This window comes from Macrobrachium nipponense, chromosome 31 (assembly GCF_015104395.2).
Source record: "Macrobrachium nipponense isolate FS-2020 chromosome 31, ASM1510439v2, whole genome shotgun sequence".
Classification (NCBI taxonomy): domain Eukaryota; kingdom Metazoa; phylum Arthropoda; class Malacostraca; order Decapoda; family Palaemonidae; genus Macrobrachium; species Macrobrachium nipponense.
Window position 1 is genome coordinate 29,705,251 of NC_061093.1, and position 7,500 is coordinate 29,712,750.

Sequence of the window (7,500 nt, forward strand, 5' to 3'; positions counted from 1 at the left end):
AAATTGCAGCCCTCTGGCCTCACTAGCTTTTATTCTATTTAAGGTTAAAGTTAGCAATAATCGTGCGTCTGCCAATGATATAGGCCAGGCCACTACCACGACGTGGTTGAATTTTCATGGGCCGCGGATCATACAGCATTATACCGAGACAATCGAAAATCCGTAAGATAGATCTATTTTCAGTGGCCTTGATTACACGCTGTACAGAAAACTCTATCGCGCTAAAGAAACTTCAGCACATTTTTACTTGTTCCTTATTGCAGATGGTAACGTGATTCATCACCATAAAAATGTATCAAATTGCAGGAATTATTACGAGCAGTAATTCACTTATGATTTAGTGCTGCTGTTCTACACCTATCTCTGAATCATTAATTACGTAATTACCAGAATGAGTTCATCCAATGAGGACCAAGTAGTGGTGTGCGGTTCTTCACTAAAAAAATGTAGCATCGATTATTAACAAGTGATAATCACATTTCGAAGACATTTACAGCATAATGCCAAATTATAAAGTTATGGAGCAATTCACACACAAAAATTAACACAGAAACGTCATGAAAATTAAAATAGCTCATGACAGAAGTGGACCGCACGAAAAGTCTTAACAGTTGACCTTCACTGCGTTGAGGAGGGAATGTTTTAAAAAGTCAACCTTAAATGTTTTAACTAGACACACACACACACACACACACACACACACACACACACATATATATATATATATATATTATATATATATAATACTTATTTTTTTTTTTTTTTTACGTATGATACGTATGATGCCGGTCTGTCCATAATAGACTTTATCACACTTTTTGCAAGGAATTTCATATATGCAGCCTGGAAGATCTTTAGGAAGAATTTTTGATTACTAAACTCTTGACATTAATATTACTGAAAACAACATTTAGGTTAAAAAGCTTTAAAATTCTAGGAATATCTAAAAAGCTTTCATCATAAGGTAATTTTAGAATGTTATGCTTACTAAATTCAAGTTTGTCATTAGTTGAACAAAATGTTTTTCTAGCTCTTTTCCATGCCACATCTACAAAAGGCCTTGGGTATTTAAGTTTCAATGCAATATCATTGCATTGATATTGCATTGAATATCAATGTGGCATGTAGATGTGGCCTGGAAAAGAGCTAGAAAAACATTTTATTCAACTAATGACAAACTTGAATTTAGTAAGCATAACATTCTAAAATTACCTTATGATGAAAGCTTTTTAGATGTTCCTAGAATTTTAAAGCTTTTTAACATAAATGTTGTTTTTCGTAATATTAATGTCAAGGGTTTAGTAATCAAAAATTCTCCTAAAGATCTTCCAGGCTGCATATATGAAATTCCTTGCAAAAAGTGTGATAAAGTCTATTATGGACAGACCGGCAAATCTCTTTCACAGCGTCTCAAGCAACATCAATATTCTGTGAGAACTGGGCAAATATCGAATGTATTATTCGTACATATGAGAGATTTAGACCATCCTATTAACTGGAGTCAAGCAAGAGCCTTAGTCCCATGTAATGACACAGTTAAAAGGAATATCATTGAATCATGTTTTATCAAGTCAAATAATAAAAATGTTCTAAATTTAAGTCTTGATTTATTTAAACTTGATGCTTTCATAATGAAAAAAGTTTTAGATAAATATAAGCAACAAAATTAATATATTCAGTTTTTACATGTTTTGGACTGTAAAGATACTTTGTATTTTCGGTTAGGGTCAGAATCTGTTTAAGTTTGTGACCGTGTGATATCCGATAATCCTGGATTATCCTTTTAATTTTTATTTTTACCCTTTTGATAATTAACCATCTGGTATTCCTGATCTTGTTTGTACCTGAGACCTTCCTCTCCAAAACTCCAATTTGTACTTTAGTAGCTCCTTGACGATGTCTGAATAAAGACGAAAGCGCTTGGATTTCTGACTATCATTTTCCCGTGGTATTCGCTTATTTATGAAGTCACGTGCATCTACTGTGATTTTTTAAGCATATATATATATATATTATATATATATATATATATATATATATATATATATATATATATGAACATATATCATATAATGTATACCATACATACATACATACATCATATACATATATATGTGTGTATGTGTATTATATATACATACATATACACACACACACATATATATATATATATATATATATATATATATATATATATATATATATATATTTATATATATAGCAATCGCAGGAACTGAAACTTGTTTTCAGCCATATGGAATGAATGATTTTCCACGTATATATAAACTAATCGTACTACCTTTCAGGCGCCAAAAGCTTTTTAGCTTAAGGGTAGATACCAATACATTTCGACAACATGCTTCATCAATCAGTCTATTCTACTGTAATCTGACCTCATTAGGATATTCACCCATGGAAAATCGTTCATTCCATGTGACTGAAAACAAGTTTCATTTCCTGCAACTGCTATTATTCTGCAAAGAAACCTTTTGTAATGCTCGTGCCTTCATTAATAAAATGGAAATGGATAGTGAACGGTGACTTTTCTAGTATTTGTGTCGCCGTATAAATCAGTTCGGAATGGTTTTAAACATTGTATGTATTTATATAATCAATAGACGTTCGAAATATTTTCAGCGAAAGAAAAAAAGTTTCACCTTATAAATTAAAGGAGGTATAGGAAAAAACAACATACGCTATTTTTACCAAAATGCGGGCTTTAGCTAATTTTTCACAATGGCTAAATCAATCGGAATTACCTAGGTGGCAACAGAAGAGGAAATGAGATAGACACAGGAAAATAACCCCAAAACGCCTCGAGAGAAGACATACCCCTGACAGCACCAAGGGTACCCACCCAGACCTGGGAGCACATAAACCCTCTCACTGAACGTCGATAGCTGACCGAATCCGCTTGTTATCTCTCTAGTCGAAAGCTTTCACAATCTTCGTCAGTTATCGTTGGATGTAATTTTCAAAGTTTTCGATTAAATCTACGGTCCTTGCACGGAGAGTTTGAAGTTCGGGTTGGAAAAACACGGCCGGGAAACTTTCTAGATGGATTCCCTTCCACATCCAGATATTTATCTTTAGACTTAACCTTCTCTTCACTGGCCAGTAACTCACCCAATGATGTGAATGAAATCAATCGATAACGGTTTGAGATTACTTGTGGACCGCCTAACACAGGGGTGCTTAACAGCGAGTATCCATACCCATTGGTGGTATAATTATGAACCAAATTCTCGGGGTATGGGACGCGATCCCTGGATATTTATTTATATTTGATTTTAATGTGTCAATGTATGCATGGGTATATTTTGTAAATAGATAACTTTATAAAGCTATAAATGCTTTTGAGTTTCTTGTCTGTTTTATTCCTAGCTATTCATACCTACTGTGCATTTCAGGGCCGTGTCTAATTGGTTTTCGTCAATAGAATCATACCAAAGCATTGGATATGGATCGTATTTTGGAAATAGATATTTGAAGCCACGGCCTAATTGGCAAAGATATGCACTGAAGTCTAATGTTGATAATTAAGGCAATTATCGGAGTAATCACAGAAATTTCAAGGGAAACTTAGCTAAATTTGGTTAGCACCCAGAGGGAAGCTACTTGTGACGTAAAATAGGACATCAGGCTTGATAGCAGTGTTCCCAGTAGTGTGACAATGATCGTGGAAACAAATATTTGTCCCTCTTGTTGAGAATTGTTGAGAATTAGGATGATATTATGTTTTCCATTGGTGATACCACGGGTATGACAACATTATAGCAAAGGAATTTGGTAAATGTGCATATTGCAATATTACTATTTTCATTGTACAATTTTACGTTGACTACAGCAATACATAGCAATTATAATCCAATTTATATTTACATTTTCTTGATCAGTTATGCAAAACTTTTGGAACTGGTGATACACAATCATATTGAAATGAAAATACCATAGTTTAGAGGTGTTTGGTAAGATATTTTGGCAAGATATACCTGGTAACCTTGCATAATAGTAAACATCGCCGAGTCGCCGACGACAGCGCAAAGCTAGGTTATACGTGACTGCTGTTTCACCAATTTCAAGCCTAGCAAATTGTCCTCGTGGTAGCTAGACTGCTTTCGTTTTGCGTGATTTTGCAGTATATAACTTCAAATCCATAAAAAAATAAACATAAATAAAACCTGGAATACATAGGCTCATGATAACCACTCAACAACCCTACAACAATATTAGTGTCAGTTTCAAGCACAGAATAATAAATGGAGTTTTGTGTGATATACTAAATACTTTGGATTTATTATGGGACTGATCATGCATTAAGGAATTTAAGGTTAGAACATCTGCGTTATGTTACATTCATTTAGCAGGACTAAGCAGGTACACGTGAACCGGATCTTTTGGGACAATATGAATCAACAGAAACTCCAGGGTAACAACGGTTTTCACAGAGTACTATATATGTAAGACTTGGTGCATATTCCAAGTTAAAGGAAACGTGAATTGCGTAAACGAACTGTATTACAGAATTAATATTCTCATTTTATGCCCATTCCTTTTTTGTGCTTTAGATAAAACACGTGATTCATCAGAAAGATGAGAGAGAGAGTAGGGTAAGTGTTTGCGTGTGTGAAACAAAACAAGAATCCCATATACTACTACTCTTACTACTACTACCACCAACATCTGAGTCTTCATTCCTAAAGTAAATGGGCGGAGTGTCTAGTAAAGTACGTCATACTACAGTATCAGTGAGTGGGAGGGCCTTCAGTAATGACGTTTCACTAGCCTCCCTCTGGGTGCTTACTAAATTTAGCTAAGTTTCCCTTGAAATTTCTGTGATTACTCCGATAAGTGCCTTAATTATCAACATTAGACATCAGAGCATATTTTTGCCAATTAGGCCGTGGCTTCAAATAGTTATTTCCAAAACATGATCCATATCCGATGCTTTGGAAAGATTTTATCAATGAAGACCTATCAGATACGGCCCTGAAATGCACATTAGTGTGTATTAAACTAAGTATATTCAGTTATATTGTTAAAAAAAATAGGACTTCAGTGGACTTGAGCGAAGGAAGTATGGAACCATACTGGGTAATTCATTAGGAGTCTGGAGTCATTAACAGGTTAATGACGTAGTGTAAATGATTAAATTACCTGATACAGATGAGGAAACGACGCCGGAATCTCCTGTGGGCTAAAAATGCAGCATTACAAAACAACAGTGATTCCTGGATTGAACATAACTTATGAGAAGGTTATCACCATCAAAATCACCTTTTGCCTTTTCCTTGATTTTAATTGTACAAATCTCCCCCATTTCTCCACCCTCCCTCCTCATAGTTCTCATCCAAGCCGATAGTTCTCATCCAAGTCGGTCTAGGTCTTTCCATTTTTCTGGTTCCCGAAGGACCCCGGCTGACTACTACAACGCAAATTGAAAGACTGGTTCAGAGTTCCAAATCAAATTAAGGCATGTAGGCGCAGAGAACAAATACGAATTATATTGGAAAAGACAAAAGGAATTATTCGATAACTGAAACTTTTCCTAAGTAAGATAGAATCTAGTTGTGTGATATTGTTCAGGAAATGGCATTAAAGTTACAACGGTGTCATGCTTTGCTACAAAAATAGAGGTAGTACTGAACAATTCCGTTCTCTCTCTCTCTCTCTCTCTCTCTCTCTCTCTCTCTCTCTCGAGCAATACTATGAAAAATGAACGTTCTAATGGCCCGCACAACTCATTTCATTAAAATTGCTGCTGCCTCAATCTTATGGGACTCTACGGCAATATTCAAAATTAATGTATTTTTGAGAGATTAATATGCAGGAATGCTTGCCGTTTTGAAATCAGCGAATTTTTATTAAATATGACGCGTGAATTAATCGTTTCAAAACATATCTCCCGAATTTTAATTTTCATAAGGGAATAACAACGATGAATGACCATAGCTCCTAAGGGCTTAGGCTGTCCCTAAATTCCATGCATGCATTCGTGGTACGAATACGTATATATATATATATATATATATATATATATATATATATTATATATATATATATATATATATATATATATATATATACAGAGAGAGAGAGAGAGAGAGAGAGAGAGAGAGAGAGAGGGAGAATAGGTTTTTATATAAATTGAGTAAGAAATGTTTGAGCAATCGCGGCTGATTGTCTATCAAATACGAGCTTAAAAAACTATAGGATAACACCAACTAGTCATAAAAAAAGAAAAAACAATAAACTGATCAGTACTTTGTAATCCGATGGATTTCTATAAGAAAAAGACGCACAAATATATATACATATGTATAGTATATATATATATATATATATACTATATATATACTATATATATATATATATAAATATATATATATATATATATATATATATATGTACATATTATATATATATTATTATATATATATATATAAAATATATATATATATATATACATATATATATACAATATATAGATATATATATATATATATATAGATATACATACATACATACATACAAATACATACATACATACATACTACATACATACATATATATATATATATATATATATATATATATATATGTAGTATATATATATGTATATATATATAATTTACACTCATGGGAATTGCCTAATGATCGTCTTCAATTCGGATGCAACACAACTCATTATCCCCTAACGGTAACGTTTCTATTTGCGATTTACAAGCCAAATCACTTGGCTAAACTGAACATTTAAAAGAAAATGGTTGACGATACGAAGGCAAAGAGTCCTCCCGATTTCCCGAGTTAATAGGATTTGGAATTGTCAATTCTATAGGATAACGAACGACGGAACTTTTCAATTTCGAAGATTTTCAAGGGGGGCAGGGAGGGGGAAATCGCAAGCGGAATTTTCTTGTATTTTACATTTTCCGTCTGTTTGCTTTTAGCTGCACTGCGGAAATTTTATGCGTCCACTCCCTCGGTATCCTTGCTATTAAAAGGATACCTTTATTTTATTCCCGAAATTTTAATTGAAGTTTATATTTATCAAACTTTAAACCTAAGTTTAGCCGCAAAATTATTTTGTGTTTTTGAGGGCGATGCTGACCGAGACGATATTTAAACTATCGAGAAAACTAGATTCAGAAAAATAAACTCGTTTGCTTTACTTCCTAGGAACCAAAGCGATTCATTAGTGCTGTCTTTTTCTTATAGAAATAAAGCGAATTACAAATTACTGATCAATTTATTTTTTTTAATGGCTAGTCGGTGTTATCCTATAGTTGTTTGAAAGCTCGTATTTGATATACCATCAACAGCGATTGTTCATATTCAATACTGCCACAAGTTACATTTCTTACTCATTTTATATAAAAGATATTTATCTCTCTCTCTCTCTCTCTCTCTCTCTCTCTCTCTCTCTCTCTCTCTCTCTCTCTCCGTCATGTATACACATGCGTATGCAATCGAAATTTCTAACCTTCCTGCATCCATCTT